Genomic DNA, 26,743 nt, shown 5'->3' with positions numbered 1-26,743 from the left:
CTGATGTGGGGCTCGATCCCTTAACGCCGGGATCACGCCCTGAGCCGAAGGCAGACGCTAAACCGCTGTGCCACCCAGGCGCCTCTTACCCCCCTTTCTTTATCCCTTTCTTCCCCTACTGATCTTTCTATTTCTTATGTTCCATAGATGAGAGAAATCATATGATAATTGTCTTTCTCTGCTTGACTTATTTCACCTAGCATTATCTCCTCCAGTGCCATCCATGTTGCAGTAAATGTAGAGAACTCGTTCTTTCTAATAGCTGAGTAATATTCCATTGTATATATGGACCACAGCTTCTTAATCCAGTCATCTGTTGAAGGGCATCTTGGTTCCTTCCACGATTTAGCTATTGTGGACAATGCTGCTATGAACATTGGGGTGCATATGGCCCTTCTCTTCACTACTCTGTATCTTTGGGGTAAATACCCAGTATTGCAATGGCTGGGTCATAGGGTAGCTCAATTTTTAACTTTTTGAAGGACCTCCACACTGTTTTCCAGAGTGGCTGTACCAACCTGCATTCCCACCAACAGTGTAGGAGGGATCCCCTTTCTCCACATCCTCTCCAGCAATTGCTGGAAACTGGTTATCTTTAAATAAACCTATACACTTTCTAAAAAAAGAATAGAGAAAACTAGGGGGGAAATTAAAACATTTTGATAAAAATTATTTTTAAAATTATTTTATTAATTTAATTTATTTTATCAAAATAACTAGAGTTAGAAAACATGGAGGTAAAAAACTGAGTTAGATATTCAGGGAAGATTGGTCAAAATCCATTTTTGAAAAGATACAGGGGAACACTGTCCTTCTTAAGAGGAAACATGAATGTAGTTGAAGCCAAGGAAAAAGCTAGTGATTACAGATTGAAAATTGCTCTTTTTCTCCAGCCACATAGTAGTAGCAAAACCCAGAAAGGGTTAACCCTAACACTCCAAGAAAAGTAAATAATGACATGAGCCAATGTGTGAAAGCAAAACTACCTAATGAAGAAAGAGGGAACAAACAAACAAAACCTAAAATATTCTAGAAGAGCGTATAACCCAACATACCATATAATCTTGAGACTGTGAACTTGGAAATGAATTCAACTAAATATTATTGTTTGAAATTGGAGATTTCTTCACACAGCTGTAAAAAGTGGGAAGCACTTTTATAGCTGCAGTGAAAAGGTGAGAGAAGTTCAGAGCGTGTTCTAAATGGTTTCAAAGGCAACCAAGCTCTAGTCATCTGACAAACTTTCCTAGAGTTGATTTTGACCAGAGATTTCATTTTCTACATTTCTAGTTACTGTGCATTCAGGTTTATCATCTTGGCCATTTTATACTAGCTGACCTTGTAATATCTTTATAGTTACCTAATAGGTCCTCATACAGCCATACTGAGTTTAGAATGAAGAGACAATAAGTCACATTTTCCATGCCATTTTTTGATATTTTTGTTGCTTTTCTCTAGTTCTTTTAAGATTGTGCCCTGTAAACAGGATCAATTTTTATAATGAGGTATAATGTATAAAATTATTCTGCCTTTTCTTTTTATAGCTCTTAGTAGCATTATCACAATTCAGGGTAGATTTAGTATGCCATTTGTTGTTATAGTTTTAGGCCTTCCATATCTGTTTATCTCTTCATTACTACAGCTAACTTCTTGGTCAAAGCTTTTATAATCTTGAGTGTCAGTTATTGCAGTTATTTCTTACCTAATTTTCTTTATTCTAATTCACCCTACTCACAGGTATTTTTTCTTAAGCAAGTCTCTTTATGTTAACTTCTACTGCCCTCCTCCTAGCTAGCAACATTCTCCACTTCTCACAGATTTTCCTTTAGAAAACCTCCCCTCCACGGTAGTCTGACATGACATCTGTATAAGCTTGATTTCTTGCCAAAAATATAAAGGTAGGTTCTGAATTTCTAAAGCTACCCATTATATTCCATACCCTGTCTCCAATGATGGGCTTAAGAATGAATACAAAACACAGTAGGAAACAATGAAGTGTCAGGAGTTTTTAGGGCTTCTGGGGAAAAAATGTTTCTTTTCTCCTTGCAGGGAGGTGAAAGAAATATGATTTTTCTTACCGTGGACATTACAGTGACTGTGTGAGGTCTGAAACCATTGCAGCTATTTTTCTGTTGTTATCCGGGGAACTAATTTTGGGATGAAACTGACATGTTAGAGTGAGTAGAGCCAAGGATGGAGCTTTGATTGATGTAGCAAACTTCCGGTGATGCCATGATTAAAGCCAATCCTACCTCTGATCTGTGAAATCACACAAGCCAATAAATTCCCTGGTTGGCTTAAAGCAGTATTGACTTTCTGCCTTCCTTTCCTATCAAAAGGATTTTATCAGATAGAAGATATTTTTGTCAATCATATTACATCAAAAATTTTCCAATTCTGCTTTGAATTCTGTTTCTACTAAGATAGTTAACACTCAATATTTCAAAATATGAACTTGGACTACTATCTTGTAATTCATGTTTCTCTTGAATTTTTAACAAAATATTGAAACTACTTAGTATCAATATTGTCATATCAAAACCTTAGGGGAGAGGTTGACAAAATGTTTTTTACTCTAACAGCTAATTAAACCCTGGTGAAAAAGTTAGGTCAACTCAGTCCTGATATTTATTTGACACACTTGTGATATTTCTTTTTGTTGGCAATAACATTTTTTTCAGTTTTATTGAGATATATAATTGATATATAACATTGTATAAGTTATTGTATATACTGTGTTAGAAACTTTCAAATATCCAATAGAGTATCTTTAGCTATGGTCACCATGCTGTACATTACAACCCCAGAACTTTTTTTTTTTTATCTTATAACTGGAAGTTTGTAACTTTTGGTTGATTTATCTACCCTCCTCACCTCTAGCAACAACCAATCTGTTCTCTGTTTCTATAAGTTCAGGGTTTTTTTTAGACTCTATTTATAAGTGAAATCATATAGCATTTGTCTTTCTCTTTCTGAATTATTTCATTTAGTATAATGCCCTCAGGTTTCATCCATTTTGTCACAAATGGCAGAAAGAGACAGAAAAAGAGAGAGAGAGAGAAAGAGGAAGAAAGAAAGAAAGAAAGAAAGAAGAAAGAAAGAAAGAAAGAAAGAAAGAAAGAAAGAAAGAAAGAAAGAAGAAAGAAAGAAAGAAAGAAAGAAAGAAAGAAAGAAAGAAAGAAAGAAAGAAAGAAAGAAAGAAAGAAAGAGAAAGAAAGAAAGAAGATAGAAAGGGCAAATTTTCTTGTTCCATTTATCTATCAATGGACCCTTAAGTTGTTTGCATGTCTTGGCTATTATAAATAAAGCTATAATGAACATAGGGATGCATATATCTCTTCAAGATAGTGATTTTGTTTCCTTATGATATATATCCAGAAGTGGAATTGCTGGATCATATGGTAGTTCTATTTTTAACTTATTGAATCTCCACACTGTTTTCCGTGGTGGCTGTACCAGTTCACATTCCCACCAACAGTGTACAAGTGTTCCCTTTTCTCCACATCCTCAACAGTACTTATTATCTCTTGTCCTTTTGATAATAGTCATTCTAACTGGTATGAGATGGTACTTCATAGTGGTTATGATTGTATTTCCTTGATGATTAGTGATGTTGAGTACTATCTCATGTACCTGTTGCTTACCTGTATGTGTTCTTTGGAAAAATGTTATCTAGACTCTGTCCATTTTTTTTCTTTACTTTTTTAGTTTTTATTTTAATCCCAGTTAGTTAACATACAGTGTTATCTTAGTTTCAGGTGTACAATATAGTGATTCAACAATTCCATAGATCACCTGATGCTCATCACAACAAGTGCATTCCATAATCCCCATCACCTATTTAACCCATAACCCCACCCTACTCCCCTCTGGTAACCATCAGTTTTTTCGTTCTAATAAAAGTCTGTTTCTTGTTTTGCGTCCTTTCTCCCCCTTCCCCTTTCTTCAATTGTTTTGTTTCTCAAATTTCACCTATGAATGAGAGCATATGGTATTTTCTTTCTCTGACAGACTTATTTTGCTTAGTATTATACTCTCTAGCTTCATCCAGGTCCTTGAAAATGGCAAGATTTCATTCCTTTTTATGGCTGAATAACATTCCATTGTGTGTATACACACAGACACACACACATACACACACCGTTACACCTTCTTTATCCATTCATCAATCAGGGGACATGTGGGCTGCTTCCACATCTTGGCTGCAGTAAACATTGGGCTACATGTATCTCTTTGAAATAGTGTCTTGGTATTCTTTGGGTAAACACCCAGCAGTGCAATTGCCGTTCATGGAATCATTCTACTTTTAACTTTCTGTGGAAACTCCATACTGTCTTCCAGTGTTGCTGCACCAGTTTGCATTGCCACCAATAGTACACGAGGGTTCCTTTTTCTCCACATACTCGATAACACGTTGTTTCTTAAGTTGTTGATTTTAGCCATTCTGACAGGTGTAAGATGATATCTCATTGTAATTTTGCTTTACAATTCCCTATGGTAACTGACGATGAACATCTTTTCATGAGTCTGTTGGCCACATGAATGTCTTCTTCGGTGAAATGTCTATCCATGTCTTCTGCCCATTTTTAAGCTGGATTATTTGTTTTTTGGGTATTGAATGTTATAACTTCTTTATATACTTTTGATACTAACCTTTTATCACGTACATTATTTGCAAATATCTTCCTCCATTCATTAGGTTACCTTTTAGTTTTTTTAATTGTTTCCTTTTTAATTGCTTCCTGTGCAGAAGCTTTCATTTTGATGTAGTCCCAATAGTTTATTTTTGCTTTTGTCTCTCTTGCCTCCCGGAACCTATCTAGAAAAAAGTTGCTATGGCTGATGTTAGAGAAGTTACTACCTGTGCTCTTTTCTAGGATTTGTATGGTTTCAATCTCACACTTAGGTTTTTAATCCATTTTGAATTTATTTTTGTGTATGATATAAGAAAGTGGTCCAGTTCCTTTCTTTTGCATATATCTGTCTAGTTTACTGTCTTTTTCCCATTGGACAATCTTTCCTGCTTTTTTTGTCAAATATTAATTGACCATATAGTTATGTGTTTATTTCTGGGTTTTGTATTTTGTTCTATTGAGCTATGTGTTCATTTTTGTGCCAGTACCATCTCTTTTGATCACTACAGCTTTGTAATAGAACTTGAAGACTGAGATTGTGATATCTCCAGCTTCACTTTTGTTTTTCAAGATGCTTTCACTATTTGGGGTTTTTTGTACTTCCATATGAATTTTAAAATTGTTTTTCTAATTCTGTGGAAAATGCTGTTGGTATTTTGATGACGATTGCATTACATGTGCAGACTACTTTGAGAGTATAACATTTTAACAATATTTGTTCTTCCAACCCATAAGCATGGACTGTTTTTTTTCATTTCTTTGTATCAACTTCAATTTCTTTCATCTGTGTTTTAAAATTATCAGGGCACCTGGGTGGCTCAGTCGTTAAGCATCTGCCTTTGGCTCAGGGCATGATCCCAGGGTCCTGGGATCTAGCCCTGCATCAGGCTTCTCCACTGGGAGCCTGCTTCTTCCTCTCCCACTCCCCCTGCTTGTGTTCCCCCTCTCGCTGGCTGTCTCTCTGTCAAATAAATAAATAAAATCTTTAAAAAATAAATAAAATAAAATTATAAAGGTTTCAGAGTATAGATCTTTCACCTCTTTGGTTAGGTTTATTCCTAGGTATCTTACTGGTTTTGGTGCAATTGTAAATGGGGTTGATTCCTTGATTTCTTTTTCTGCTGCCTCATTATTGGTGTATAGAAACAAATTTCTGTACACTAATTTTGTATCTTGCAAATTTACTGAATTCGTATATCAGTTCCAGCAGTTTTGGGGGGGAGTCTTTGGGGTTTTTTAATATATAGTACCATGTTGAGTGCAAATACTGAAAATTTGACTTCGTGCTCACCAATCTGGATGACTTATACTTCTTTTTGTTGTCTGATTGCTATGGCTAGGACTTCTAGTGCTATGTTGGAAAAAAAAATGGTGAGCGTGGATATCCTGTGTTGTTCCTGAGTTTAGAGGAATTGTTCTCAGTTTTTCCTCATTGAGGATGATGTTAGCTCTGGTGTTTTCATACATGGCCTTCATTATGTTGAGGTATGTTCCCTTAAAACCTACTTTGTTGAGGTTTTTTACTATGGATGGATGTTGCTTTGTCAAATGCTATTTTGCATCTATTGAAATGATCATATGGTTCTTATCCTTTCTCTTTTTGATGTGATCTAACACGTTGATTCATTTGCAAATATTGAACCACTTTTGCAATCCAGGAATAATCTCACTTGATCATGGTGAATAAATTTTTAATGGATTGTTGAATTCAGTTTGCTAGTATTTTGTTGAGAATTTTTGCATTGATGTTCATCTGGGATATTGGCCTGTAGTTCTCTTTTTTAGTGAAGTCTTTATCTGGTTTTGATATCAGGGTAATGCTGGCCTAATAGAATGAATTTGGAAGTTTTCCTTCCTGTTCTATTTTTTGGAGTAATTTTACAAGAATAATATTAACTTTTCTTTAAATGCTTGGTAAATTTCACCTGTGAAGCCATCTAGTCCTGGACTTTTGTTTGTTGGGGGTTTTTAAATTACAGATTCAATTTCTTGGCTGGTTTTCAGCCTGTTTAAGTTTTCTATTTCTTCCTTTTTTAGTTTGGGTAGATTATATGTTTCTAGGAATTTATCAATTTCTTCCAGGTTGTTCAATTTGTTAGCATATGGTTTTCCATAACACTCTCTTATAATCCTTTGTATTTCTTTTTTAAAAGATTTTATTTATTTATTTTAGAGAAAGAGAGAGAGAACACCCTTGAGTGAGGGGAGGGGCAGAGGGGGAGGGAGAAGGACAAGCAGACTCTTGCTGAGTGTAGAGCCCAACAGGGGGCTCTATCTCACCACCCTGAGATCATGACTTGAGCAGAAACCAAAAGCCAGACACAACCTGCTGAGCCGCCCAGGTACCTCAATAATCCCTTTTATTTCTGTGGTGTTGGTTGTTATTTCTCTTACCATTTGGTATTTTATTGATTTGAGTCTGTTCTTTATTTCTCTTGATAAGTCTGGGTAGAACTGCATCAATTTTATTGATTTTTTTTTCAAAGAACCAGCTTCTGGTTTTATTCATCTGTTCTATTGTTTTAGTTTCTATATCATTTATTTCTACTCTAATCTTTATTATTTCCTTTCTTGTGCTGGTTTTAGGTCTTGTTTCTTGTTTCTTGCTCTTTTTTTTTTTTTTTTTTGCTCCTTTAAGTGTAAGGTATGGTTGTTTATTTGAGATTTTTCTTGCTTTTTAAGGTAGGCCTGTGTTACTATATACTTCCCTTTCAGGACCACTTTTGCTGCCTCCCAAATGTTTTGGACCCTTGTGTTTTCATTTTCATTTGTTTCCATGTACTTTCTAAATTTCTTCTTATAGTCCCTGGTTGACTCATTCGTTGTTTAGTAACAATGCTATTTAATCTCCAGGTGTTTTGATCTTTCTGAATTTTTTTCTTGTGGTTGACCTCTGGCTTCATAGCATTGTGTTCAGAAAAGATGCATGACATCACTTTGATATTCTTGACTTTGTTGAGACTTGTTTTGCAGGCTGTGATCTGTTCTGGAGAATGTTCCATGTGGATTTGGAAACAATGTGTATTCTGCTGTTTTAGGATGGAATGCTCTAAATATATCTGTTAAGTCCATCTGGTCCAGTCATTCAAAGTCATTGTTTTCTTATTAATTTTCTGTTTAGATGATCTGTCCATTGATGTAAGGTGGGGTGTTAAAATCCCCTACTAGTATTGTATTATTATTGCTTAGTTCCTTTATGTTCATTATTAACTGTTTTATGTGTTTGGGTGCTCCTATTTTGGGTGCATAAATATTTACAGTTATATCTTCTTGTTGTATTGTCCTCTTTATTATTATATAGTGTTCTTCTTTGTCTCTTTATAGTCTTTGTTTTAAAGTTCACTTTGTCTGATATACGTACTGTTACTCCAGCTTTCTTTTCACATCTATTTGCATGATAAAGTTTTCTCCATCCCCTCACTTTCAATCTGCAGGTGTCTTTACATCTAAAATGAGGAAGTTTTTTTTTAGTCCATTCTGTCACTCTGTGTCTTTTGGTTGGAGCTTTTAGTCCATTTACATTAAAAGTTATTTTTGAAAGATATGTATTTTTTGGTCATTTTATTATTTGTTTTGTGATTCTGAAGATTTTCTTTTTTTTTTTTTTAAGATTTTATTTATTTATTTGACAGAGATAGAGACAGCCAGCGACAGAGGGAACACAAGCAGGGGGAGTGGGAGAGGAAGAAGCAGGCTCATAGCGGAGGAGCCTGATGTGGGGCTCGATCCCATAATGCCGGGATCACGCCCTGAGCCGAAGGCAGACGCTTAACCGCTGTGCCACCCAGGCGCCCCTGTTTCTGAAGATTTTCTTGTCTTTCTCCCTTTCATGGTTTGCTGATTTCATTTAGTGATACATTTGGATTGCTTTATCTTTATTCTTTGCTTATATATTAGTGGTTTTTGATATATGGTTACTGTTATGTTTGTATATAACTTCTTCTGCATATAGCAGTCTATATTAAGTTAATGGTCATTTAAGTTTGAAATCATTCTTTACTCCTCTCTTCCTCATGTTATGGGTATATGTGTCATCTTTTACATCCTTCTCTTTTGTGAATTCCTTGAGTATTTTTATATTTACAGAAATATTCATTTTTACTGCTTTTATGTTTCCTAAATTTTTACTGTGACTTTTGCTCTCTTTTCCAAAGAGTTCCCTTTAACATTTCTTACCGGGCTGATTTATTGTTCATGAACTCCTTCTTTTCTTGTTTGTCAAGGAAACTATCTCTTCTATTCTGAATAATAGCCTTGCTAGATAGAGCATTCTTGTCTCCAGGTTTTGCCCACTAAGCACTTTGAATATATCATTTCTGGCTTAGAAAGTTTTGGTGAGAAATCCCCTGCTGGTCTTATAGGTTTTCCCTTGTAAGTTGCTGTCTTCTTTGTCTTACTGCTTTTAATTTTCTTTTCTTTATCACTGTATTTTGCTAATTTAATTACAACATGCCTTGGCATGAATCAGCTTTTTTTTTATTTTTATGGGAGTTCTCTGTGCCTCCTGTATTTGGATATCGGTTTCTTTCCCCCAGATTAGGGAAGTTTTCAGCTATTATCTCTTCAAATAAATTTTCTTCCCCCTTTACTCTCTTCTTCTTCTGGGACTTCTATAATGCAAATGTTATTACATTTGATGGAGACACTGACTTCCCTAAGTCTATGCTAGTTTTGCATAATTCTTTTTTTTTTCTTTTGTTCAGTTTGCTTACTTTCCATTACTCTGTCTTCTAGGTCATTAATTCATTCCTTTGCTTCGTCCAGCCTGCTGTTTATTCCATCAAATGTGCTTCCATTTCATTTTTTGAGCCTTTTAGTTCTGACATCTTATTCCTTATCTCTGTGTGCAAGGGTCTCGTTCATATATTCCACTCTTTTCTCAAGTCCAGTGAGTATCCTTACAATCATTTCTTTAAATTCCGTATCAGGAATGTAACTTGTATCTATTTCACTTAGATTTCTGACCATGGGCTTGTTCTGTTCTTTCATTTGGGATAAATTTCTTTGTTCTCATTTGTTTAAGTCTCTGTCCCTGTTTCTGCATGTTAAGGAAGTCAGCTATGTCTCCCATTCTTGAGGGTAATGGCTTTATGAAAAAGAGGTCCTGTACTGCACTGCCATATAGTTTCCTATTCCCCTGGGTCTGGCACTTCTGGGAGTGTCTCCCATGTGTGCTGCATGTGCTCTACTGTTTTGTCCTGGCCACTTTATCCTTCAGGACAGTCATTTAAAGATGCTCTCTTTGCCTGTTTTGGGCAGTGTTTGGTCCTGGGCCTGAATGTGAACTTTTATCTACGTGTGCTCTGGTCTGTTTGTGAAAAGACACCTGTTACCACTGCTGACAGAACTGAGACTCTGCAAAACTCCTGGATTGGACGACGTGGTGTGGACAGAGGTTTGGGCTGGTCTTCTGGGAGGATGGAACCTGCCATGCTGGGACTGAGGCAAGTGTAACTGGGAGGGGCAGCTCTACCTAAGTTTGGTGGGGCAGGGCTTAGTATAAGCAAATTAGGTAGTGAGTGTTTGTGCTGTGCTGGTTCCCAAGCTTTGCTTTTGTTGCTGTATATACTAAATATCACTGCCAACACCAATGTCAAGGCTTTTGTCTCTACATTTTCTTCTAAGTATTAGAAGCATTTCTATACACTACAATAAATTATCTGAAAAATAAATAAATAAATAATACCATTTACACTAGTATCAAAAACAATAAAATACTTATGAATAAATTTAACCAGGAAGGTGGAAGATCTGTATACAGATACTATAAGATTTTAATGACAAAAATTGGAGAAGACACAAATAAATGGAAAATTATCTGATGATCATGTATTGAAAGACTTAATACTGTTAAAATATCCATACTACCTAGGGTGATCTATAAATTAAATGCAATCTCTATTAAGATTTAAAAAAGAAAAGTCTTTGTGGCCTAATGCCCTCACTGAGTTGAAGAACAGTATTGTGTGTGTGTGTGGCAAATTCAGAGGTGAAAATAGCATTACTGGATAAGTTTATTAATATATCTGAAGGCCAAACTGTCATAAAAAAATCAAAGAGGTCATTGTTTGATCTTATATCAAAAGCCTGTTTGTTCACATGCAGTGATAGTAAGTCAAAGCATATACACATATGCATTAACCTCCCTTTTAAGTCACTCAATTAATACTGACAGTACCTTCTTAAAAAGTGTTATAAAACTAACATGCTCATTGTAATTAAAGATAAACAAATAAATGAAGTGACCTGAAGAGTTTAAAATGGAAAAAAAAATCCCTTTATTCACAACTCTTATTTTTACTTTCCAGATCCTATAAATTTTTTCAGGAAATTGTTTATGCATACATGAAAGTACATACATATATGTTCTCTTTCTTCCATTCAGATTTTCTCTCATTATATATTTCTTTCTTTCCTTCTTTCTTTTTTCTTTCTTTCTTTCCTTTGTTTATAAATTCTGTGATAAAACTTGCTATAAAAATATATTTGGGATGCTATCTGTATCAATGCATATCATTATTTTTAATGCTTACATTGTATTCTGTAGTATATAAGTACCACAGCTTATTTATTACTTATTTAAGCATATTTTTGTTATTTCCAGAATTGTTTTCATACCAACATAATATCAATGAATAATTCCCATTTACAAGTGTCTTTTATACATATGCTACTCTATTTTTGTGTAGATTACTGAGCTGAAATTGTCAGAAGTATGTTCACTTACATGTTTTAAGCATTAACAAATGTTGCATAAATGTATAATTATAGCAAAGTCATATTATACTACCTTTTCTCTACATGTTAATCTGTGCCTTTTGGAAGAAAAAGACTTCAGGGATTTTTGTGCACCATTAAAATACCATATCTATATGTGGCCATATAAAATGCCATTTATTTTATATATGTGTATGCATAATATACATATTCTCCATTTTTGTGTGCATGTGTGTGCACATGTGTTTCTATGTATACATACACGTTTGAACACACTCATACACACACAGACACAAACACACACTGTTTTCCTATGGTGTTCATAGATTTGAAAGTAGAATTTCCCTCTTGAATCTATCGTTTAGCTCGATTATAATTGGAGCACTCGGTGACAAGTTTCTCCTCAGCAATTTGCTTATTGAGTAATGATTGTTCTTCTGCTCCTTCATGAAATGAATGAGGTCAGATCAAGTCAATTATGAAGGGGGAAAACATTGACATTAATGCAAATTACTCAGAATAAGTTTAAATAACACTATATTTGTTTAACTAACACTTAATTTAAAAAATCCTTGAAATCTTGCTTCCGAAATGAGTCCTATTCCAACTAAGCAAACCTGAAATGTAGATGCAGCCTTCCAGAAACCACTGACACAGCAATGCTTTCTCCTGGCATCTAACAAAACACTGCAGTTGCAAAATAACTGATTTGCATCTTCAATGGCAAGGGGACCCATTCTTAGATCAACAAAAATTTCTGAATTTTACAGGCAGGTAAAAGGTATTCTTATTACCAAGAGAATCAGTAATTCAATCACTCATTTAATCATCCACTTGGCAAGCATTTTTACTGTGTTATTCTTAGGAGAGTACTGTCATCCTTCCTTTGAAATAGGCCCACCTCTGGCTCTTTGACTTTGGATATCTTATTCAAGTTCTCAGAGATAAGACCCTCATCTATATATCAGTATATATCAAGAAAACATGTAAAAGGTCTGATGAATAGGCACTTAGTAATTATTCTGATCTCTTCCTTTATATCACTCATCAGTGTAAATGATTGTTTTGATAATCTGCTCTTTAGCCAGGGATCCCTGCTTTAGAAGTATTCATAGATACAATATTGATAGTTATTCTGAAATTGCTCATTCATATTTTAATCTACAAACTGCACGTGTAGCTACTCTTCCCATTTTGTACCATTATGCTACCTCAACACTTTAATCTTGCCTCTATATTTTATATATACAACAGGAGATCCAATTATATTTTGCTGTCCATTGTTAACAACCAAGTTTGATGGTTTTCATAAGCAATCTATGTCCTAGAGAGTGAAAAAAATGGTACATGCTGTTAAGTTCTTACTTTTACCTCATTTTTATTTCTTTAGAACTCTGCTTTTTAAAAATATTGCCATTCTGTACTATATTTTAATGTCCTACCAATTATTTCTCTTAAACAAAAGTACGATTCTGCCTTAGGTGTCTTATCTTTTTATCTTCTCAACCCATACACCTTCCTAGAGGTGAACAGAGGATATATATATGTCCTACTTTGCATCTCCAACTATATTTGCCAAAAGTACTTCAAGCTCATCTGTCCATTATTTAACACATCATCTCCTTCTCCCCAAAATTGTTTCCTCCACCTTCAGTTCAGATTTCAATCAACGACAGACAGTGAAGTGTACTCTGATGGCAAACTTAGAAAAATGGGAACCACCTTCAATTCCCCTTCTCTGTTTTCTCATTTGTTTGTTTGCTTTCTTTTTAATTGAGAAATTATTTAATGCAGTCATGGTCACATCCCAAATAACTATTATCTAATCTATCCTCTCTTTATTTACTTCTAGCACTTTTTTTTCAAATCCTCCCTTTTTAATGACTTTTTTAAAGATTTTATTTGTTTATTTGAGAGAGAGATGAGAGAGTGAGAGAAAGAGAGAGAACACGAGCTGGGTGAGGGGCAGAGGGAGAAGCAGACTCACTGCTGAGCAAGGAGCCCAATGCGCAGCTTGATCCTGAGACTTCAGGATCATGACCTGAGCCAAAAGCAGACGCTTAACCAACTGAGCCACCCAGATGCCCCTCAAGTCCTTTTTAATTTTAATCTGGAATTTAGCAAACATGTTTCTTACCAGGATTATGATATACATATTCTTTCATAATCTTTCCTCTGTATAACTCTTCATCTTTCTTCCCTCATACCTTTCACTCACTCAATATATTTTATTATTCCATGACTGCAGTGTTTGCACAAGAAGTACTAGAATGTGAGGAAAATGTTGTTACCCCTTTGGTTTGCCAAAACTGGCTGATATATTTTTATTCATCACTACGCAAGCATGAATATTTATTCCCCCAAAACGCAATGATATACCCAGGGAAAGGAGGGTGATTTACCTGTCAAGGTTATGCTAGGATCCCCAGCCTCCAAAGCTCATGCTTGTCTTAACACACCTAACAGCTATTCATCCTCCAAAGTTCAGTCCATACATAATCTAATCACATCCAGGAAGTATTCCAAGATTCTGGGAGTTTGAAATAAGACACTCTCTTGATGTGTCCTAAGGCAGTATTAATTACTGCACAATTGTTGATTTGTCTTTCACCTTTGCTAAACTGCAAGCTACGGAAGGACAGAAACTAGATCTTTATTTTGTTTTCTTCAGCCTCTGCTAATACTGTGCCTGGTATATAATGGATAATTTGATATACAGACAAATAAAGAGATCAAGATATATCCATATATATATATTTTTATATACATATATAATTTATATATATAATTTCTACTTAGTAATCCATTTTAGTTAATACCTTCAATAAATATGAAATGAATTGAGTTAAATTAAGTAATAAAATGGTTTGAATTATAATGCATTTGTAACTAAAGACTTAGTTTAACAGGATGATTTATATGCTCTTTTTCTATATTCATTCTTTGCTTAGTATTTATGTGTTAATTTTTATATTGGCTGTTTGGTTCACAAGTTTTCTTCACTGACATTCTAATTAATTGGTTTGATTATAAATCTGTATCAAACAGGGGCTGATCAGGTTTAAGATAAGTTTAACACAAGCAAGCAACTAACAGTTTTTAAATAGATTTTTGTCATAACCTAATATTTTGATGAAAATTTTTAGAACCTATAGGTTTAGAAAAATGTTTTTTTCTCTCATGTGCTTCAGAAGAAATTAAAAGATGGTTGTATAGTTGGGGACCCATTAACAATTCAGAAGTCTGCTTCGATATTTCTACTCTTTTGTTTTGTATGGAAGTCTCTGTTTTGAATTGAACCTTGAATTTTAAGCAGGAAGTTACTGTGAGATCAAATAAATTGTTGGGAAGGCATTATTCAAGCTCCAAATGAAAGATTCTCTGCTTTGTGATACTTTTCTTTGCTGACTTCATAAACTTTACCACTTATTGCTAGGGGTTTCCTTGACATTGAGATTGGATTATAGTTAGTTGCCTTTGATGCTATTTTCCTTAATCAACCATGAACTCCTTGAGTGCAGGGAATACAGTTTATTACTCTCAAAATTCTAAGTGGAAAAGGAAAGACACAAAGAATGTAGGAAGCTAGGAAGGAGCAACAAAAAAATAGTCTCTGAATATTTTTGCAGCCACTTAATATATTTTTATCTCAAATCCTATTTCTCCCTTTACTGACTTTTGATTGGCTCCTATCTGCCAAGATAGCATCCTATCAGTACTTATTTGTATTCTAATAGTTTTTCTATCTTCACACGCATTTTATCTCCCATTTCCCTAAAGCAGTTCTGTGAACTAGCTGCTTGTAAGGAAGAGGTTGATTTGATTAATTCACATTAAAGACTGGATAACTATTAGCTGTTTTTACATGGTTTCCCATTAAAGTTTTAATGTTTAAAAGAAAGACATGCTAACACAAAGCAATGAATCTCTATCTTAGTCTGTTCAGGCTGCTGTAATAAAATACCATAGACTGCATGGCTTATAAACAACAGAAACTTGTTGCTCAGAGTTCTGGAGGCTGGAAGTCCAAGATCAGGGTGCCAGTACAGTCTAGTTCTGATGTGGACCCTTTTGGGTTGCAGATTGCCAACTTCTCATCGTATCCTACATGGTGCAGAAGGGGATAGGGAGATCTATATAAGGACATTGATCCCATCCATGAAGGTTGGGATCTTGACCTAATCACCTCCTAAGGACCACACCTCCTGATAATTATCACCTTAGGGGTTAGGATTGCAATATATGAATTTGGGGGGTATAGCAGAACACAAACATTCAGAGCATACTAATCTGTAGAAATTAGCTGTGTAATTTTGGGTTAAAGGGCTTTGTGATGATCAGTACCTCTCATGTCCTGCTTTGATTAATGTTTTCAGAAGGGAAAAAGAGTATGCTATTTTAGAAGTTCATATTATGTAAAGACAATAGAGTTTTGAAAGCTTAAGGGATTTTTTTTTTCAGCATAACTTTGGAATAATTCACTCTGGTCATTTAAGCACTAGGCCCAAACAGTAGAAAGCTGGAAGAAAGTTTGCTTTGCAGGATAAATCCAGATTTGGGGAGATTTTATGGGCCTTCTAGCTGCCTATCTGTTTCTTTATGTATTTAAGGATTGGCATCTGAAAGATAACACAATTATATGCTCCCCTCCACCCTAAATAATACAGACTTCCCAATTTTGGGTTTTTAAAAAATATATTAAAAAAAACTTTTCATTTCTTTCTTTCTTTCTTTCTTTCTTTATTTTTTTTAGATTTTATTTATTTATTTGACAGAGAGAGATAGCCAGTGAGAAAGGGAACACAAGCAGGGGGAATGGGAGAGGAAGAAGCAGGCTCCCATCAGAGGAGCCTGATGTGGGGCTCCATCCCAGAACACTGGGATCACGCCCTGAGCCGAAGGCATACGCTTAACAACTGCGCCACCCAGGTGCCCCTTCATTTCCTTAAGTCAGTGAAAGTACAGGCCTCATTGCTCTGCTGAAGGATCTTTCTCTTCTCCCAGTTAAAATTTTCTGATCATCAAGGAGCCTTTTACCAGGCTCATGGTCATTGTTCCATAAATGGATGACACTCTCCAGGCCTAGGGCTAGCTAATCGCCAAGTCTGAATCCTGTGTGGGTTTACCGTGTGTTCTTTTTACTTTTCAAAGTCATAACAGAACAGGTACAGTGGCTTCTGCTTGCACATTTGAACTGCTTGACTAAACAGGAGGTAATCCCTCACCTTAGCCTATTGCATAATACATTCCAGCTTGTTGCTCTGAGTATTTGTGACAGCTTTAACATTTGTTACTGATGGTTGATCTCAGATTTTTTGATCCATGAATCTGAGCGTCGTGGCTNGTCCTCATGCTCATCATTCCTTGGTTAGCAAAGGAGTCTGGGAGCCTTGTTCATGATCTGGGCCAAAAATGAACATCCCCGGAAATAAGTATTTCGATGTTTGTGAATGATTGTGTTTAAAAAGCCAAATGCTCTCTTTGGATGTGGTGGCACAAAGTAGTTATTCTTCAATGTATTTTTTTAAGATTTTATTTATTTGACACAGAGAAGGGGGGGAGTGAGTGCACACAAGCAAGGGGAGTGACAGAGGGAGAGGAAGAAGCAGGCTCCATCCCAGGACCCTGAGATCATGACCTGAGCCAAAGGCAGACACTTAACAGCTGAGCCACCCAGATGCCCTATTCTTCAGTGTTGTTAACATCTTGTCCTCCCTTTTAAATGGGAATGTTATACAGATTTTTTATATGTAAAACCTTTATCTTTTTGAGGTGAGGGCTGGTTCATACTCCTCTCTTGCATCCAACTTTCCAAGTACCACTGCCTCCTATTTATTCATAGTATTCTATGCTGCTATTTGTTTTAGATAGATATTTTGCATTTTTTTAATTTTTGAAAAGATTTATTTATTAATTTTGAGTGAGAAAGAGAGAGCAGGGTGGGGGGGGCAGAGGGAGAGGGAGCGAGAATCTCAAGCAAACTCCCAGCTGAGCCTGGAGCCCAATGCAGGGCTCCATCTCAGGACCCCAAGATCATGATTGGAGCCAAAACCAAGAGTCGGATACTCTACTGAGCCACCCATGCACCCCAATACTTTGTATTTTAAATAGTAGTCATTGAAAATATAAGTAAATACATCAAAACTGAAATTTAGCAATAGTGTTTGTGAGGAAGATTAAAAGTGTTTTCTCATCTTAACTTCTTTAATAAATCACATTTTATTTGTAAAACTATGAATTTTAATGCATGAATAAATAAATATTATATAAATAATAGCTATAAATGCCATTTTAAAGTTATCTGTTCACTTTATAATAGTAATTCTAGGTCGCTACTTGAAGAAAATAAACAGAAAATCCAGCAAAATCATTGGCTTATTTAGTACGGTAAAAATTTTAAAAACCAAAATGTTCCAAGATGAATTAATTGATAACACTGTAGTAGAGAAACCTTAGGAAATATTCTATGGTCATAGAAAATTGTGTTTAGTAAAAATATCGAAGGAGATAAAAAGTGTTATTTATGTAGAAAAGCAGATGAAATGGTCATCACATGAAATGATCTAAATTAAGGTTATTCAAATATTTTTATCCCCACATTGAGCAGGAAATATATTGTACATATGACCCTCATATACATATAAACAAAAAAAATTTTAAAAATTCAAAACAGTCATGCTACTGCATATAATACATACTGACATTTTTTTCCTTCTGTCTTAATTTTTTTAAGAGTTTAGCTTGTGATCTATTAGAGTGATTTCTTAACCAGCAAATGAATTATAATCTGTAGTTAACCCAATATTGATCTAAACTACATAAATAATATATTCTGAGACTATTCTAGAAGGAAATGAGACATGATACTAATATTTTTATATCTGAGCACCTGGATTTGGTATATTTTAATCTGTACCTTATTCTGTTCTGATTTTTTAAAAATATTGGCAATATTGGTAAACATAGCCCAGTGTACACAGTTATTGAATCACTATGTTGTATACCTGAAACTAATGTACATTTGTACCAACTACACTTGAACACAAAATAATAATAAAATAAATAAAAATGTCAAAAATATTGACAATATAGTATATTAATAATACAATCATGACTCATTTTTCACTTACTATATTTTTCATCAAGCGTAAATATGTTTTACATTCCGAAGTTTCATTTCCTTCCAATTTTCAGTAAGCCAAGGGCTTAATAATTTCCATAGTATTTTCTTGGATATAGTAAAGTCAAGGTAAGTAACTATTACATAAATGAATGAGTGGATGAATAAGTGTATGAATGGCTTATATAACAATGTAAATGTCCTTTTATGATGTAAATCTTTTTCTTTTTCCTCTTACTTACTTTATGACAGAGCACCATAAGTTCTACTAAAATGGAAGTAAACAATAGACAAGGTGAAATTTTAAATATAAAAACATGAAGTATAAAAATAAAGTGGAAAAAAAAAACCCACACACAGCCAACTATGAAAACATGTGGGAGATGTTTACTGTTATATGATGTGGGGTAAAAGTGTCTTAGAACCAAAAGCAGTAAGTTCAATATAAATCATCATACAGAGTGTGCCCTGATAGCTCAGTGAGTTAAGTAGCTGCTTTTGGCTTGGGTCATGATCCCAGGGTCCTGGGAGCAAGCTTAGCATCAAGTTCCCTGCTCAGTGAAGAGTCTGCTTCTCCCTCTCCATCTGCCCTTTCCTGACCCTCCCATTCTCAAACCAAAGTCAGTCTACCAGAGTACATGAAAAATGCTCATTTTTTTAAAATAAATATTGAAGATGTAGTATTTATAAAAGAAGAAACTGTTACTTTAATACAGATTTCAATGCACATCCAAAATAGGAATGGATTGTTGCCCCTTTTGTTCACTGAAAAAAGTAAGGATTGGTTATTTTAGCAAAAAGAAAAAAAGAAGAGTGCTATTGAATCTATTTTAAAGCAAAACAGAACAAAATTTTTATTCTGATAAAAAATATTTGCTTGGAGTTTTTGAAATCTCATAAATTGACAAAAAATATCACAATGTCCCAGAGGTTTTGATTTTCTCTTGAATAATGTCTTTTTATCCAAAAACATTAAATATAAATAAACAGTCAAGAAACCAATGGAAAGTTAAAAATAGAGCTACCCTATGATCCAGCAATTGCACCACTGGGTATTTACCCCAAAGATACAGACGTAGTGAAGAGATGGGCCATATGCACCCCAATGTACATAGCAGCACTGTCCACAATAGCTAAATTGTGGAAGGAGCCAAATGCCTTTCAACAGATGAATGGATTAAGAAGATGTGGCCCATATATATGATGGAATATTACTCAGCCATCAAAAAGAACGATTTCACAACATTTGCAGCAACATGGACAGGACTGGAGGAGATTATGCTAAGTGAAATAAGTCAAGCAGAGAAAGACAATTATCATATGGTTTCACTCATTTATGGAACATAAGAAATAGCAGGAAGATAGGTAGGAGAAGAAAGGGAAGAATGAAGGGGAGGTAAACAGTAGGGGGAATGAACCATGAGAGACTATGGACTCTGGGAAACAAACTGAAGGCTTCAGAGGGAAGGGGGGTGGGGGACTGGGATAGTTCGGTGATGGGTATTAAGGAGGGCACATATTGCATGGTGCACTGGGTGTTATACGCAAGTAATGAATCATGGAACATTACATCAAAAACTAAGGATATACTGTATGGTGACTAATATAACATAATAAAAAAATATTATTAAAAAAAGAAACCAATGGAATAAAATTTTAAAAATAGTATAGATCATTTAATCTGGAGCTAATTTCCTTAATATATTAGCTTATATGTTAAACATGGGTACCTGCGTGGCTCAAATGGTTAAGTGTCTGCCTTCGGCTCAGGTCATGATCTCAGGGTCCTGGGATCAGGTCCAGCATTGGGCTCCCTGCTCAGCAGAGAGCCTGCTTCTCCCTCTTCCTCTAGCCCACTTGTGTTTTCTCTTTCTCTCTTCCTCTCAAATAAATAAATAAAATCTTAAAAAAAAAAAAAGAAAGAAACAAAATAGATGAACATGGGGGGAAGGGGGAAAAGAGAGAGAGGGAAACAAACCAGAAGAGACTCTTAAAATAGATGAGCCCTGGATGTTGTAAGTGATGAACCACTGAATTCTACTCCTGAAACCAATATTGCACTGTATGTTATCTAAGTAGAATTTAAAGAAAAATTTGAAGAAAAAAAATCACTTTGCTTCAATAATTTTTAAAATGGAGATTTAAAAAATACCTGTTTCCTTTGTGAGATTTTAACTATTCAATATCTGCATTTTACATAGAAGTTCTCAAAACATTTCAGCTGTTATAATCATTGGAGACAAATAGAGGATGAGCCACAAGTGCTCACAAAAATATAAATAGGCAACAAGTATATGAATTCTAGCCAACCATGCTTATAAACACATAAATGTAACAATAAAACACCCTCTTTGACACATTAGGTTTAAAGACTTCTCTGTTGATACAAGTGTGGGGGATAAAAAGGGACTCACAGTCTAGGGAAGAGCAAATTGATCTAACAGTTTTTTGAGGGCAATTTAGAAACAACCATCAAACTAAAAGTGCACATATCTTTTGATCTAGAAATTCTACTTCTAAAACTACTGATATTTAAAACATGTCTACAATATTGTTAATGGAAAAATTAATAGATATAATATGCTAGGTACAGTATGAGTTGTACATGATTAAAAAAATGTATATACACACCCATACATAGTATGTGTGTATATATGTTTATATATGCAATGAAACTTATCAGAAACATAAACTAAACATTTTAGATAATGATTCCTTCCTATTAATAAATTAAGTACCATCACAATAAGCAGAATAGAAACTAAATAATTTTTAACAAGAGGGACACTTAGAAAGCTCTACTTGTCTTAAACTTTTTTTTGTTTCAAATTTTATGCTTATGCATATTTGTGGAACACATTATTTTACATATTTTTCATTTAAAAAAAGGCAACGAAGAGAAGATAACACAGCTAAATGTGCATCCAGCCCACATAAATTTTATGAAAAAATTAATAGCAGGCAAAATTCTTGAGGTTTAGGTAATCTTTGGTAAATATACACAAAATTAGAATTCATATTTGCAACCTGAATGGATTTAGCTGCATTTCTATTAGAGAAAAATAACCTTGTTTTCTTGAAATCCTTTGTAGCTTTAGGATCAGAGGAAAAATGTATTTTTGTAGTGTTAGGTAAACACTTGCTCAACTGACCAGGATATTGTCTGTGTTTTACATCATTGTATTTCTTGCTTATATTGACATTAATATTGTATTTATAATAGTATATAATCAATGTGTTATGAAATTCACTTAGAGAAAACTGATGCATTTTATAAAGTTCAAATTGAGAACCGTTTTAAAAATAAGAAAGCTTGGGGCGCCTGGGTGGCGCAGTCTTTAGGTGTCTGCCTTTGGCTAAGGGCGTGATCCCGGCGTTCTGGGATCGAGCCCCACATCAGATTTCTCCGATAGGAGCCTGATTCTTCCTCTTCCGCTCCCCCTGCTTGTGTTCCCTCTCTCGCTGGCTGTCTCTCTCTGCAAAATAAATAAATAAAATCCTAAAAAAAATAAAATAAGAAAGCTTACCCTTAATCTTCTCCTTCAGTAATCAGTCTATTAGAATTCTGATTTGCATATTGGAGATCAGCATTAAGCCATAAATGACATGCATTTTCTATATGTAATGATGATGTATTAAAAGGCTTATAAACAAAATATGGAACCTTAAAATTTGCTCATCATATAGTTAATATTTTTATATTAATTACTATTATATTATGCAAAATGGATAATTGCTAGTTATGCTTTAAAAGATATTTATTTTTAATTACATTGTAGAGAGTCATACACTTAGGTGAATACAAATGTATATCTTTATAATTTTTTTAAACAGTAAGAAGTTCATATCAATATACTTTGCTAAATTGAACATTTTCTGGTCGGCTAGGTTTTTCTGGCAACTTTCCTATAAGAGAAAGTGATTCACACATTACTGATTATGGTATGAACTGAGCAGTTACTATGCAATATGAAATACCATAAGTGACAGAATAGAAAGAAAATACTAATTGATGAAGAAATGGTTGATTTAGCAATGTACAAATTATAATTCCGAATTGTCTTTTATTCATAAGTTAAAATGAGATATGTAAACAGCAAGACACAGCAATGAAAAATTATTTTTATCATTTGCATGGTCTATTTTTTTAAAGATTTTATTTATTTATTTGACACAGAGAGACAGCCAGCGAGAGAGGGAACACAAGCAGGGGGAGTGGGAGAGGAAGAAGCAGGCTCCCAGCAGAGGAGCCTGATGTGGGGCTAGATCTCAGAACGCTGGGATCACGCCCTGAGCCGAAGGCAGACGCTTAAGGACTGAGCCACCCAGGAGCCCCTGCGTGGTCTTTCTATTATCACTGTTCTAAGCTATAGAATTTTCTCAAATTAACAGAACCTATTTTATATTGGTGAAAGTTTTCCTTATAACGTTGGGCAATAACATTAATATTTGGCTCAAATTTTATGCAAAGAAAAAGTCAACTTCGTACAGATACTCTAATATCTATAGTAAATAATATATTTAAAATATATTATAAGTTAAAATCTATTTTATGTATATATTAAATTTATATAATTTAATAAAATTAAATTATTAAATATGAAAAGTTGAACAGTTAATAAAATAAAGAATAAGAATCACACACACTCACACACAAACACATACACATGCACACCCCCACACACCTCTCATCCAAATCAATAACATAAGGACAATGACACCAATGACAGAGTGACTCAGAAATGATAATTTCTTTTTTTGCTGTTATAGAGCTGATAGGAGAATTTTGAAAACATCCCTTTAAAAAAACAGAATTAATGTAAAAATTTCAGTTTTAACTCAATCCTGGATTTGAAAAAATTCTGGTAGTTTATTTTTTAATGAAATTTAATCTCATGTGCAAAATTTTTGATATTAAAAGATGTAAGAACCTGCATTTTTCCCCATTTCATTTGCAATGCACAGAAAAATTAGTTTGTGAGATACTTATGCTAGATGGCATTTTGTAAGGGATTTGATTTAATCCAACAAGCAATATAATTAGTAGTTTATACAATGAAAAATGAATCGTCATTAATTGTAATCGACATTAAGAGTTTTTCTCTGATAATTTTAAATTATCTGATAAGTAGAGGAAAAGAGGGAAGGAAACTAAATATGAATTTCTTCTATGTGCCTAAATGGGGATAGATTCTCTGCAAACGCTATTTAATTTTATTCCTTACAAACCTTATAAACAGTTTTCAATCTCCATTTTTAAGATAAAATAATTAAATATAGGGAGGTTAAGTATAAAGTCAGAAATATGAGAGGCATCCCACACTCTTCTCTTTCTTTACCCACAAATGTAATCAGTCACCAAGCTCTATTAAATTTTCCTTCTTAGCATTTTTTATATCAAACCCCTTTTTCTGTATTTCCTCTATTATTGCCTTTGACCTTCATCACCTCTTGCCTGCATCCCTGCAATAGTCCCCAGAAAATGCTGTAGATCTTCCTCCACTGCCTCTCTATTCCTGCAGTGTGAAACTAATCACAGGAATCCTTTGCTTAATGCCCTTCGGTGTGTCTCCATTTTCCTTAGGATGTAGTCTGAAGCTCTTGGCAAGCTCTATGAGATTTTCTGCATTCTGGTCCCTGCTCATCCTTCAAGGTTTATTTTCACAGGCTCTCATTCTATTTTTCTCCTAGATTTCTCAGCCATCCCAAGGTAATTGCTGTTCCAAATCTATTTTCTGCTGCTTTACATCTGCGTATTTTCTCACCTGTCTCCCTCTGACTTGAGCTTTCTACCTCCTAATTTCTACCTAATCATCTTCTGTAAACTAGTGATAATATTGCCTCCTACAGAAAGCATACTTTCACCTGATATCCCCATTCTCTGACCTCTTACAAGTAAATTGACGACTCCTACCACACACATATTTCTGTTAAGGCCACCTAACTTTTGTATAAGTATTAACTTACATGATTTTTCCTGACTATTAAACTGTGACTTCTTGAGGACAAAGAAATCATGTTATATTTTGTATTTAGCTCTGATAACCAGCTCAGTTGTTGTGACATAACAGAAAATATTGTTTTGGTTGTAAATGAATACTGTTTGAGGATATGGAGAGTAGTACATTAGGTGAAGGGAAGAGTTGAATAGTCACCAACAATCTAGAAGGAAATGAATTAGGAATCAATTCAGGTTATCCTAATAGTTATTAATCATGGACTTTCTTTCAGAAGTTTGTAATTAATATGACTCAATTAATTGCTTCATATCTGTATGAGTGTGTGTGTGTGTGTGTGTGTGTGTGTGTGTGTGTGTTATAGGTTTCACATTTTCAGTAAACTAAATCAGATTTGCTTAAGTTGAGTCAGGTATATACAACTGAATCAATAAGAATCATTTAGGTTCTTCTAGTTAAATATGACCAATAGATGCCATTCACAGGAAAGGGGGACTATTGAGAACCAGGGTGTCCACTAAAGCATTCAGTAGATTCTAGCTGACTGGATAGCGGTTACCAGGAAAAAAAAAAAGCAGATGCATATATAAAATGTTTATCAGATGAAAAACAGTAAATCCAGGTGTATAATACCATTAAAAGTTCTGAGACTTTAAGAGCCAAAACCACTAGAGACAAGCCATCATTCAACACTTCATACAACACTCAGTGCTCATCACAAGTGCAGTCCTTAATCCTGGTCTCTATTTAACCTTTCCCCCCACCCACCCTTCGTTTTTGTTGTTGTTGTTGTTGCTTTTGTTTTGGTTTTTGGTTTTTTTTTTTTTTTAAGTGAATGACATTGCTTTGCATTTTGTTTATAATTCAGTAAATTTGAACTCAACCTTGGTATCTTCTCTCTCCCTCCACCACATATTTAATTTTTCACTCAATTCTACTAATTATGCTTATATTATCTCTAAACCTTTCTGCTTTGCCCACTTCCACTGCAATACTCAGCTTCAGGTTGCCATTATCTTTCATCTACACTAGTGAACTAGCCTTCTAACATAATTATTTCATTTAAATGCATCTACTCTGTCAATCTCCATCTTTTCAATTTGTTTTTCATACTTCATCTAGAGTGAACTTTTTGAAAACACAAATTTAAGCATATTCCAATCCCATCTGAAATATTTCAGAGGGTTTCCATAGCTCCTAGAATAAAGCTAGTATCCCATAATTTGGTTCACCAGTACTCTATCTCCAACTTCATCTAACACTGACCAGCTTTGCCTAAACAAATGAGTCTTGTTGCTTGTCCTGTGTACTTAGACACCTCTTATTATTTTAGGTGTCATTCTCTGCATCTAAAAATCTCATTAAAAAATTAAAAATAAAAATAAATAAAATTCTCATTCATTACTATTTTACTTAATTTCTATTCATTCCTATGTTCTCACTTCAAGCTAACTTCCTTAGAGAAGACTTTCTTGATCTCCTTGCTAGGTCAAATTCTGATACTATGACTTATTCTTACATGACCCTTATTTTTAGCTCAACCTGTTTTCCCAAGATTCCATCACAGGCCCACTTTTGTTTGTTTTAAATATGATTATTGGATTACCATCTCTATATCACACTGTACTTTAAGGTCTGTGAAGGAAGGGGCACCTGTGTTTCTTTTCCTAAGGTGTCTACTGCATGACAACAATAAGTATGTGTTGAATATATGTATAAATGAATGACTATTCACTGAAATATTAGAGATCTCTGAATTGCAGGATGTTACTTTTTTATGATTCACGTATCTTTAAATAATTTCTTTATTTTTGAATTTTTAAATAAAAGCAAAAGGATAAGTTATTTTAAGATGATTTGAATGAGTCATTACTTTCTATTAATATTCTTGTTTATAATATATGTTCAAAGTAATACAACCAATTTTATATATATTTAAAACATTTATTGATTGATAATGCTACATTCTGGATTCCATTCATAAATATATAAACTTCTGCTTATTTAAATGAATAAAAATATACATTTCTTATTCAGTGGTTATTCAAACTGGTATGGGACACACTTTTATAGATTACAGGAAAAAAATAGCACTTCATATTGTCAATAGAGTTGATATGCTCTAATTCTCACCCTAACTAGATGGCAAGTTTCTCTGTTAGATATTATGCATTTGATATGTTTCACCTCCCAAGAATCTGGAGAATTCCATACCCTAAGTAGATAGTCAATAAATAATTTACTCTATTTTTCTTCCCACATTCATGCTCTCTTAGCTGCTTTAGATTACTTATCTGCCATTTCTGCAGCAACCT

The sequence above is a fragment of the Ursus maritimus genome, unplaced genomic scaffold (assembly GCF_017311325.1).
Source record: "Ursus maritimus isolate PB19 unplaced genomic scaffold, ASM1731132v1 scaffold_16, whole genome shotgun sequence".
Taxonomy (NCBI): Eukaryota; Metazoa; Chordata; class Mammalia; order Carnivora; family Ursidae; genus Ursus; species Ursus maritimus.
The sequence above is the reverse complement of the archived record's forward strand: the minus strand, read 5'-3'. Positions refer to the sequence as shown.